Raw genomic sequence first — 12,680 nt, forward strand, 5'->3', positions numbered from 1 at the left:
GGTGACTTTAAGTTGTGGGCATTCAGGTCAAAATACCCTGCCTCTCATGTGCAAAAGCACAGAGCATCGTCCCCTCCTTGACTTCCTCAGTCCTTCTGTTGTCCTCATCATCATCTGAGTTCAGGGATCCCAGAACCAGGAGCGATTTCTGAAGATTATAGTGAAGGGTCCAAAGCCTTTCCTGTGAGGCTAAGCCAGGACTCCTTAATTTCTGTGCAATCACTGGGAAAATATACCAGCTCATCTGGTAAAGTCAGCTATTATTTAGTAACTCCTTACAGACAAGAGATTGTAAAAGCTGCGGTACATCTCCATTTCTGACATTGAAAGTGGATTCGGGGAGAAACTGATAGACCTCTCCACCAATAAATTTATACCTATGTTCATGACTATAATAGCAAGGAAGGAGCAAAGTAGCTAAGGGGGCATCCAAAAGAATTACTATTTGATATCTTCTCCTGCGCCAAGCGAAACAAACTGTGCTGGCACAGCCACACTTCAGCTGATACAACTGCACTGATTGACTGAGCACCAGAGCAGCGTACATGGGGACTCCCAGGATCTTGCAGACAAAATGAGCCCTGTGAGCTCATACACTTGAAAATGTTGATCCAAGCTGATGATGAACAGGATACAGCAGTGCATAACTGCGAACACATCTGGATGCCAAGAAAGCATCACCCTGAATGTCACCTTTTCTTACCTCCACAGAACAAAAGAGCATTAGTGGATCAAACATGGCAAAGCACACTGCCCATACAGGGGCTCACCTCCCACAGAGGGCAACAAGGGCTACACTCTGAAAGCCAAGTTAGCTCTGCCACCAGCTGCTGGCAGAGCCTGGGGTCAGGTTGGGGTTGGATGAACTGTGATCCCAGATCAGCCTCACTGTTTTGACAGATGTCATTAGACTAACTGCAGTTAAATGGATCAGTACAGCCAATTTCATCTGGGGGAAGAAGGGATAGGGGAGAGAATGAGAGAAGAGAGAAATGACCCGTTTCACCCACACCAGCTGTCCCTGCCCCAAAGGCCCTGCAGCAGTGCAGTATCCCTCTGTTCCTTCAAGATCCAGCTAGAAACTTTTGCCAGTGGAAACATCAAGGGTTTGCACTTTGACAAAGATAAAAGCATGACGTAGCTGTACCAACAGAAGTAGTTTTGCTTGTATAGCGTCTGTTCCTTGGGAATTGAAACATGCTACATTGGCAAAGGACATCCTATTACCACGAGAAACTTAATTTCCACTGCTTCAGTAGCAAAGCTGTTCTAGTAGTGCTGATCAAGCAGATGACAAGGCACAGAGTTTCTCACTAAAACTGGAGAAGCAAGGTTAGGATTTGGTTTAAGTATGACATGAAGCATGAGTAGACATTGCATGGAGATAAGAGTAGGTTTTATCAACACGCCAGCCAAGGCTAAGAAGAAAGGAACTTTCTGAACATGGCTGCAGAGAGAAGAGTACCTGCCCCTTGCACCATCCCCCTGACCTTGGCTGCAGCGCGCTCCCAGCCTGAGCAGAGCACACTTTGCTGCAGCTCTTGCTTTGAAGAGCTGTGCCTGACTCTGAGCTGATTGTGAATGCAGAGCATGACCTATTTTAAACTGGTAGGCCAAGAAAACCTCCATCTTTCTGCCTTTAGGGACCTGTTTCAGAATACAGAGGACTTACCTTGAAAATGTTTTCCATACTGTTTGATGTTGTGGAACCGTCAGTGGGAATACTGAGAGCATTAGATGCCTGGGTGGCTTATTGATTTGTTCTAGTTTTATTAAATTGGCTAAAGTTCATTCAGAAGTCTCCCTTCCCCACACTCAAATACTTATTCTGAATGCGGTCTTGAGAGGAGCGGGGGGGGGGGGGGGCGGGGGGCGGGGGGAAGAAGGGAACTTGAAAGTTGAAAAATTTATCTAAAGAAACCTGTGATGTGAAAATGGACTTAATAAAAAGTATATATTATTTATTTCACTAACATAGTCTTCTGGGTTCAATATTTCTTGCTACTTAAATTCTGGGAAAAGTTGGGTTTGTGTATGCATGATGTTTCTAATGACCACATGCAGACATATGTGTGTGCCTGTATATAGAGGGAGAGACCTGAAAAGAATGAGTCTACCACAGGCAGTAATTTTTCTTTTGTCAACCAAAGAAATAAAAGAAAACTTAGACCATTGCCCTTTTTTGTGAGTAAGAAAGTTGAGAATTACATTCTTGGTAACCAATACCCATGAAGTAATGACAGACAAATTAAATGACTGAGGTCATACAAGACCAGTGCAGGCCTTTCCCCTTCCCCCAACAGTAAGATTAGACACCCTGGGAGATTTCCGAGAAACTTTACAAATTGAAGTAGAAGCTGTGAAAATCGCCAGTGCTCAGCAGCTGAGAGAAGGACCCCAAGATTTCACAAGGGCAGAGTATGAACAGCTCAGGCCTGGCTGAAGCAGCACGGAGAAAGAAGAGGGGCGGCACTGGTGCTGCCAGGTCCCAGGCACTCTCCCAGTACAGGTGGGACCTGCTGCCAAACGGCTTTGGGTCAGGCTGGGAAAAACTGAAGATGTGGGGATAAGGTTCTAAGTATCTTCATAGATCTAATTCCAGATTTATCGATTCTGATGTGATTCAGATAGCTGTCAAAAGAATTACATCTGGCAGAACAAGTGGGAGACCTGAATTTGATCCTGCCTTTTGATTCTTCTGTTGTTGAAACAGAAATTAATTTTGATGTTAAAAACCCTAATGATACTTAACTTTTGTTATGGTCTTATTGAGAGCAGGAGAGATTTTGAGAGATTTTTTTTTAAAAAACACCTTTTCTCCACCACTTCTGGTTCTTAAGAAAAACACCACAGATTTCATCTGTTACATCTTTACACTTTTTCTCTGAAAAGAAGCGATAAAACAACTTATTTCCTCTCAGCAGTTTATTTAAAGGCACAGGTAGGTTAAAATTTATAATTCTTCCTGCTGTCTAATTCTGGATATATTTTAAGATGCATTTGTGTTTGAATGAGATCTTTTAAAAAAATTGTTCATTGAAGCTGTCTGGCTCTGTCATCCTGCCCTCCCATTCTCCACCCAATGAATCAGTAAATTGTAACAAGAGAATCTGGCTAAACAAGTTCCTAATTCAAACGCCATCTTATGGACAAAGAAGTCTTTGAAAATAGTATCCGTCATCTGGCTCCTTGCAATGGAGCAGAAAGTTGTGTTTTTACTGTTCACAGAATTCATCTCTCCCTTCAGCGCAGTCAAATGTTGAGTGTGGTGCAGTTATGAGAAAGTGGAGTTCAGGGAGAGGAGAGGGAAGGGGGAGGCCTCTGTCAGAGGAGCCCAGGGCAAGCAATTTCCTGCCAATTAATACACATCTACTGATAATATTTCTCCCCAAGAATAGAGTTCCAGATAAGGAGAAATTTTATACTGGCTGATTCCAGGTTACTGATAGAGCTTTCTTTTCTAAGGTCCAGTTGTCTTCTCTCTGAAGTGATCAGCTTTGGTGTGAGCTGTACAGGAATCTCAGTGCAGGCGCAAGCCAGGCTTGCTTTGATCACAGAAATTAGATGAATGGCAGAAGAGTCCCACTTCCTAACTGGAGATTTCAACAGCAGCCTCTAAAGTTGAGCACACAACTTGTCACGGCTGTATTTGTACAAGTGTCACTAAACTGTAGCTCTCCCTGCAAGCCCCGTTTGCACTCACAGGCAGCGTTGCAAAGCTCACTGTACAGCACTACAAAACTAAATTAATTAATCTGTGTAAAGTAGATTCAGAGCCAAGCACTGTGCTATCCACGGTAATAAACTAACCAAACAAAATAATCCTGACTGCTAGTAATCTATAAAACTGATCTTAAATGTGTCCATTAGTGTCCTTATAAAGCAATCTACCCTTCGCATGTGTGGCACTTCCAGGTTTTTTCCTTCTCCTTTTTAGCTGTTGGAGTACCTGAGAGCAGCAGAGCACAAGGGAATCAGAATAAAAGACGTTTGTTCTAAGTATAAATGCACGGGGCATTTTGTGTGAGGAGACAGGACCCTTTCCCTTTACTCTCCTGCATCTTGTAGCTTCTTTGAGGAGGCTGGTGGGAAGAGGTTAAAGGTTACCTAGAGCTGCCAGTAAGAGTGAAAAATGGTGGATAGTGCCCCTGTTCTTGACTGGGAGTTCCTTTATTTCCTTTTGTCATGGCAATACCTTCCCAGGGAAGGCCTGAATGTTGCAAATTAGTGTTCCAACTTATCTTTCTAATTACCTCTTCAGGTGTAACAGTGAGCCAGCTGCTTGCATGAACAAAAGAAACTGCTTGTAGTGTCTGTGTATTGGCATCTGCCACAAATTTTTTTAGGCTTATCACATATCTGGCTGGCTTGTTATTAAACAAAAACAGTAACAGGACTTTTCCCCTTTTCCTGGAAAATTAAAGATCTTTCCTTGAAAACTTCAGCCCGATTAAAAAAATTCTGGGAAGAAATCTCACCTTATACCATTATTTCTGAAAATGACTAATTAGGAGAACATCTAATAAAATATATGAGCTAAGCTTGAAGAAGCAGGAATTGTGCACTTCTAAAAATGAGAGACAAAGCTAAATCCCTGCATGCATGGCTGGGGAGGCTGACTTCAGCCAGAGTTGTGTGAACAAGAGCTGCAGCTTTTATTTTCCACCACATGCTTCTTGGGCACAAAGGAAAACTCCCTCTGATGGGAAAGGATGATCATTTTTGTGACCATGCATGAAAGAAGTCTCAGGAGAAATGTTCAATCCTTGTGCTTGTTCAGAACAGAAACCTTGGAAACTTGAAGCAAATTCCCAGGAATGCTGTCATCTGTCATGCACTCAGGCTGTCTCCAAGTACATGACTCTTCCTGGGAAAAAGTGTGCTGCCATGGAAGACTCCTTCCAGGTGAAAAAAGCTGTGGTGTTCTGCAAGAATTGTCACCAACAAAGAACTGCAGAGACTCAAAAAGACAAAACAAAGAGATAGTAGACTATTGTTTAGGACTTTATATGTAATCATAGAAAATGCAGCTTGAACAGGGTATCAAACCCATCCTGACAGATGATGGTCCTGCCTCTAACTAGGGAAGAGAGATTAGGTTAACCCAACCAAGGCTGACCTAAGCAAGCTGGTAAATCAGGCAGGCACATGAACTCGGGCATGAGAATCTGATTCAAAGTCTATTGTGGTGGAAAAATCTTTTACTGACCATCATCTAGGTAGACTGAACTCTTACTAAGAAGATAAATACACATGCAAAAATATATATTTACATGGGACTTGTGGCCAGACAAGGTCCTTGTCAAGCTATACACAGGTATGAGTGTGAGCTGCAGCAAGGTGAAAGAGCTCAGTGCAGCAGATACAACAGGGCTGTCTTGGGTGCATGGATCTAAGTAAAATCTAAATGGTTGAGTATCTGGATCTAGGTAGAAATGGTGACTCTATAGAAATTAGGCCTCAAGCTTTTCTGTGAATCTGGCCATAACAACATATGGACTTTCATTTTCAACAATGACTGGAAAATCCTGTCGCTAAGGAACTGTTTTCAGAAATAAAAAACCTGCAATGGTATGTCAAAAATCCCCAATCAACCAACAAACCAAAACAGCCTTTGAGTGACAGAAAAATGGAAAAATCTTTTTCTTTATTTATATTCCAGTGGGTGTGTCTATGTTAGTATGGTGGTCCAGAGCAGCAGTAAAGTCTTGAAGCATATGCAAATCCCCTGAGCATTCCCACTTAGTAGGAACTGGTGTGCTTAGCAGAGTGGTTTTGGTGTGCATCAGCTCAATTGATACTGGAGGATGCTAAGCCAGAATGGGTTTGGATGCCACCTAACGAGCTCCAGTCCTGTGAGTCTGTGTCAATGCATGGTCCTTTAGGGAGCTTCAAAACACATCTTGGTGAGAACATTTGGTTCAAACAACCAGACCACCTAGTCCAAAGAAAAAACTCCCAAACCACCAACAGGTTAGATGTAGGAGTCTCAGCACCAAGTAGCTTCAATGTGCTGATCCACCCATGTTGTAGTAAATTTCTTTAGACACAGCCTACCTGACACAAAAGACACCAAGTGTTTACTATTCCCTAATGAAGAGCTGCAGAGCTGTGATTGCAGCTCATAGCAAATTATTATAGCCGAACTATTCTAAATAAATCAGTGTTTATGCCAAGTCATGGAGAAAAGTGCAGCAGATTAGGCACTCATTAGAGATTAATTTCCAAGCTATAGACTGAACAAAGAATAGATGTGATACAAATGTTCTCACTTAAACCCACAAGGTTCTGGTCATATTACGACAACTAATGCATTCTCAGTGGCTTTTCATGAGTTTAGCTCATCCTGAATAATTTTACTAAAATTACAGTTTCCCTGTGTATTTTCTGTGTGATTGATAATTGAACTTTATCATCTTGCCACAGAATAAGAAGGAAAAGGTGAAATTCAAAGTGTTTTCAAAAGTTGATTTCAAAATCACCCATGGAGAGCTCTTTGATGGGTGCTGGTGCTGTGGCATCAGAAGTAATTCAGACACCTGATTAGTTCATTCAAGTCCACGCTCAGACAAAGTAGTTGTTTTTCCTCCCTCTCACAACTTAGACTTTAAAAAGTCACTTGTCACAATGTCAGGCTTTACAGATAAAAAGAAAAACCCTCTGCACCAGAGACAGAACTGTTCTTCTAGAAGGCAGAGAACATTTTTCCAACTACTATTACATATATGGGATAATAAAGACATCCTGGAAAATTCAGATAGCTTCAGGTATCAATAGCATTTGATACAAAATACTGCAAATATTTCTTCAGCTAATATGTAGCTTTTCATCATACACTCACTATTTTGTGTGTTTATACAGTTCAAGCATATATGTTCACATCATGTGAACAGACCTGATGCCCACACTTGGAATTTTCTTTCCTTTTTTTGTGTTTAGGATCGTTCCACTTGCTAAAAGATAAATTCTACTGAAGATGACCTATATTTACTGCATTATTATACAGTATCTTCCCTAGCATGTTGCTCTTAGAAGGCTGAAACATTTCATACTATAGGCAGAGGTATGTACAGGTTTGTACTATAGATTTCAGCAGCTTCATTTCAGTGACAGAGAGCAATAGAACGGTAGCCAGGTAAGCGTCCTGTTAAAAGCGCATTACTTGAAGGATAAAAAAGTAATCTTCCTTTCTCTTTCAGTTTCAGGGAGCTATGGACATTATCCTATTAACCTACATACAGTTACTTAGTCTATATGAGGCTGTATGTCTTGATACTGAAAAGCCTCCCTCTCTTTGGTGCAGAAAAGCTGTATGTCCAGTTGGTTTCAACAAGCACAGCAGAGGCTTTGCATTTAGTGGGCTCACCCAGTGACTAGCAAGACTATGTGAAAATGGACTTCTGGAGACCATAACGCAGCTTTTACACCAGGGGCTGCCCTCCCTACAAAATGTAGTTAAGGCAGGTAAATTCTTAATGCCAATTTTACACAAAGATGAGAGAGGAATTCAGAACTTGCCTTGTTCCAGTTCCATATGGTTCTATAAGAGAGTGGGGATCTGGCTAAGCACTTTGATTTTCTGATGGGAAGGCAATCTCCAGTGAACTGCTCCTCCATCTCTTCCTGCCCACAGTTACCTCCACCCTGCTTACAGAGAAGAAAAGCTGAGAAACTAAAGGCCCTATTCCCATTGCATTAAAGTAATTACTAAGCAGCAGGTTCATGATTGGAGAGGAGCCATCTGCCAGGGAAGAAAGACAGAGAGTGAGTGAATGTGGCAGGTACAGAATGAGGCCAGCCAAAATTCCACTACAAAGTAATGTTTACATGTGAACAGAGCTGTGCAGGGAGAGGAAGCGACCTAGGGAAGGCAGAATCCTTTTCTAACCTGGTCATTAACTAATCTAAATCTTGAAATATGATTTTTGCCTGTCCTTGAGAGACTAAGGTGCTGTGTGCCTCTGTGCCATGTTGCCCACAGCCATCACAGCCACGGGAGGGGTCCAGGTCAGAGGCTCCTTTTGCAGCACTCTGGCTAGGGGCAGCCAGGGGACCCCAGCTCTCCCTACCCCAGCTCTGGGCCACAGCCACAAAGCCAGCTCCCCCCATCCTGGATGGCAGACCCATAGGCGTTCATTTAAGTTACTGTGTTTATTCAAAGCCCCAGCTGCAATCTGTATTTCTAATGGCGGAGAGTAGGAGAGTAGTGACTTCCACAGCCATTTAAAACAGGAAATTCTTCTTTGGCACATTTCCTAGTAGTTTTTTAAATTTGGGTGGTTTGTCTGAGGGGACACGAAATGTGAACAGGGCATTCCAGCCCTGGGAAGGTATTCACCCCTCTTAGTTAGCAGCTAGGGCTCCGGGAACCTGTAGTCAAGCCCTTGTCTCCAAGCAGCAGAGTTGCTGTGTGGGACTGCAGGCTGCCTACAGAGAGAGAGAGTGAACTGGAAATGTTTATTTTTGCGGTTTGTTTTCTTTTGTTCAATTTGCAATTCCAGCAGCTGCTCCGCAGCACAATCAGATCTCCTTCAGTGCCTTCTGATTGAGCGGCTGTAAGCCCTACCCTGAAGCCCAGGACAGGCAACAGCTTTTTGGGTTTTTTACACCCTTCTCATTTGGTGAAGTTCAAGAGCAGGACAGTTAGCCTGATCCAATCTCCTGGCTACTTGGGACAGATCATATTCAGTTAACAGAATTCAAATAGTCCCAAATATTATGAAGCCAGAATGGATGCAAATAACTGAAACTGCTACTCACAGATTTGCCACTAAGCAAACACAGTGACTTAGGAGGAGATTATGAACTGGGAAAGAAGTGATCGTGGAGTGCAAAAAGTACTTCAAACGTTGATCCTGCAGAGAACTTTACACTAATTACTTTTGACAAACGCTGAGAATGAAAGGCTGCATCAATATGCTAACATTACTCACAGCAAAGTGTGGTTTTAGACTGCCACACCATTCATCTTCTGCCTGATCTCTCTGCATCTTGCAGACATCCAGACAGATTAGAGCAAGGCTAACACGTCTGGATTTAATTGGACATGCCCTCTTCTGCCCACAGATTTTGTCTGAAAGGAAGGGAGAATGAGGACTTTCTTTACCTTTATGTGGGATTTCTGGGAGTCCAATGGCCCAGCTGGAAGTACTATGCAGTAGCAACCCCAGGTTACTCAGTGTCCAGAAACCCCAGACATTTCCACATTATCTGCACAGATCAGATGCAAGAGTCTGTAAGTGAGTCCAACACTTCCCGGAAGTGTCAGAGGGGCTTGTGGTGCATGTTGGAATTAGCTGCGAAGCCAGGACAGAGTAAATTCAACATTTCCTAGAGCCCTGCATTTGTGGTGCACGTGCAGACCATCTGTGCATTGCACAGATGATCTTCTGGCACCACCTTGTTATGTTTTTTCTCAACAATACCTTTGCCAGGGTTCTACTGAAAGATTGCGTTCTGGACCAGAAAAGGAGCCCAAAGAAAAAGGTCTCTTATGAACCCTACCCACCGTTTCTGCTGTAATTAGGAATAAATTTCTGAACTTGCCTCCTAACTGCTACAAAGCTAATATATGTGGCCCCAGAAAAGCTAGGAGCTAGGAGCTCCAATCTAGAGCTGGTACCGTGGAAGCGAGCTGTTGGTATGAAGGCTACAAAAAATATTCTCTGGGAATCTGTTTGGGAGGGGTAGGGGATGTTCAGCTGCTGGATATGAACAGAAACAAAAGGTTACTAAGCGTTACTTTCATTAGAAAGTAAAATGCAGCAGAATCTGATTTTTGGTGGACATCAGGGTGAAAAGGAAGATGCAACTAAACTTCTTTCTTGCTTCTGAAATAACTTTAAAACTATTTAGAGAGAGAAGAAACTGCAGTACTTTTAATCATCACCAGCAGGTCTTTAACCTTACAGGAAACAGAAAAGGAAGGACAGATTGTAAAATATCCAGACAGACTAAAGGTCACTCTTCTTTCCCTTGGGATGAAACACTGCATCTCGCCTTAAGGACAAATATGCATCTACTATATACATGCTGTCATACAGAACATCCACATCTCTTCACTGTCACTCGATAGTGGCACACCAAGTTTACATTTGAAAATAGAGATAGGCATGACAGTGGTGAGCAAGCAAGCAAGCAACATGATAGACAAAGAAAAAACCCAAGACACTTCTCCACAGTGACAGAAGGATTGACCCAAGCCAGACATATTTAGTGGCTGTGTAGTTAAAATTATGTACATTACATCAAAAGGTTATTCTTGTGGAGCCTGGGTTGGGAGGTAGGAATTTGGTCTGATGCCCAGATCAGAATATGCTTCCTAGAGCTCACCAGCTCTTCCCTTCATAGATTTTGGGCAGCTCACAAGGCCTGCAGGACACACAACAACAGCAGAGAGCTAACCAGGCTGGCTGGGATGGTCATAGGAGGCTGAGGGGCAACCAAACATGTGCCACCCCTGCCACACCTTTTCACTGAAGTAAAACACCTTGGCTGAAGGATGGCCGCACACTTTCCTGCCTGTACACATTCCTTCAGGCACTGACAATTTCTTTACGTTCTTGCAGTCTGTTGCTTCATTTTCCAGCATCTAGCCTAAGCCCCGCCAGGACGTGCTGGCTGACAGTATGGCTGCAGAGCTACCACTTGGTGATAATCCACATTAAGATGGGGCCTTTTTCTCTATGAAAGCCTGAGGGCCCACAAGGAGTTAGGGTACTCAGAACCAAGTGCTTGTTCCCTCAGGACTCCAGTACAGAAAGGACCACTTCACTGATCACTCTACAAAGGGCTGTTGGGATCTGCCTGTCCTTCCCAGGCCACTGTGTCATTCAGGGAACCAGAAGGGCTCCCACTTTTCATAGCTAGAAGCACAGAAGAGGGAGATTTTCATCTCCAGCTCTTTGTGCCTCCAGAAGGAGGGTGCAGACGGGCCTTGCATCAATGCACCACTGCTGCTAATGAGAAGGCAGAGGAGGAGCTGTGGGCAGAAAGGAGGAGACTGAATACATGGATGGTTCTTGCTGCAGTGCTTCAGGACCTACTGCTTACTTTTACATGCTGGCAATCACAGAGACAGATGCCTTGTCAGCATGTGAATATCCCGTAAGGAGATGCTGCTGTCGCTGCCAGCGCATCCCCCGCTGTGCAGCTGCAGTCCTTTCCACAAAAAGGCATCCACCATCAGGGCAGCCATGTCATGGAGTTTGGGGACAGCTGTTCAAGTGAGCCCTAACAACTGGGGAGAATGGCAAAACCTATTCAACACCTCACAGTTACAGAGTGGAGAAGGCACCTCCATCCTCCTGTAGCTCCTCTCTTGCAGGGTTTACAGCTTAGGTAGGCTCCTTTCCTGCTGGCTGAGAGTGCCAAACTGCTCACTAAGGCCTTTTGGGGAGGTAGAACCTATGTACAGGCTGGGATGGGAGGACAGGGCCAGGAGAGGGGATGGAGGCAGCTGGGCTGTTATAGCAGGATTGAAGTGCTGGGGTAGCTCAGCACACCCCACACTGCTGTATCCTCCTGCAAGACACCAGCTCAGGAGCTAAGGGGACAGTGGTGCCACGAGCAGCCAGTGCCTGTCGCTTTTGAAGGCTGGTGCCACTGTCCCAGAGGAGGCTTTTGCCAAGGACTGGCACCGAAGTTGTTAACTCTCCCTTAGGAGAGAGCAAGCTGCGGATTTCACATCTTGAGAGGGCCGGGCTTTCAGCAGCCACACCACAGAGGGTGGGGGACACAAATCCCTTTAGAGAGAGCCTGAATTGCAGCAGTGCTGAACAGCTTGAGCTGCAGAGGGGCCAGAGGAATCTCTCACTACTCCACACCCTGTAAATCCTTTGCTAATTGCTTTATTGCAGTTCTTTGTGAAGATAAAGGAAAAGGATTAATTAACTAAGAGAGAAGAGCATACATCTCCCTAGATGGGCTTCATTAATTGATATGGGAGGGAGAAAAATCAATTAACAAATTCCTTTGCCTTCCTGATCCATCTGGAAACAGAGCTGTGGCACTTTCGGTGGGGGGTGGGGGTGTTGTGAATGGTAAAAACCAGCCCGTTCCCCCAGCCAGATACAGTTCATTCATTCAGCAGTTTGCAGTTTACATCGCTTAACCATGGTGGTGTAAAGGCTACGATTTGCAGGTATTTTGCAATTCTATGACAACAGGCAGAAACATAACAATGGCAGTGAGATGAAGCTTCCGGGCACCAACTCTCTTTAATTTTGATGCTTCACTCTTAGCAGAGAGCTACTTGATTTTGGCAGGAAAACATAGCTCTAAAGATAATTAGAACATGAACACTGGTGTCCCCTGACATTGTAAGTCAGCACGTGATTTTCTGTAATGTATGAGAAGGAGCAAAAGAAGCAGAATGGACAACAATACCATATATTGCATGTATTTGCATCCTTCCTCTCTCTTCTTGAACCTTTATATAAATTTGGAGCTAAACCCAGACACAGGAATCTACCCAAGATTCCTTTCGTGTGGCATATTAGTTGAAGGAAATGAATGGTCCCCTGGGATAAGGCCTCAGAGGAAAGGAAGTGTTTGATGAATGAGGTTAGAAAGGTCTCGGTGTAGCTGTGTCATGCCTCGGTAAGGGCTTCTCCAGACAAGAATGATAGTGGTTTCCACTGCCTACACAAACAAGGGAAGATATGCAGCATCTGTGTTGC

Source organism: Falco cherrug, chromosome 8 (assembly GCF_023634085.1).
Source record: "Falco cherrug isolate bFalChe1 chromosome 8, bFalChe1.pri, whole genome shotgun sequence".
In the NCBI taxonomy this organism is placed as follows: domain Eukaryota; kingdom Metazoa; phylum Chordata; class Aves; order Falconiformes; family Falconidae; genus Falco; species Falco cherrug.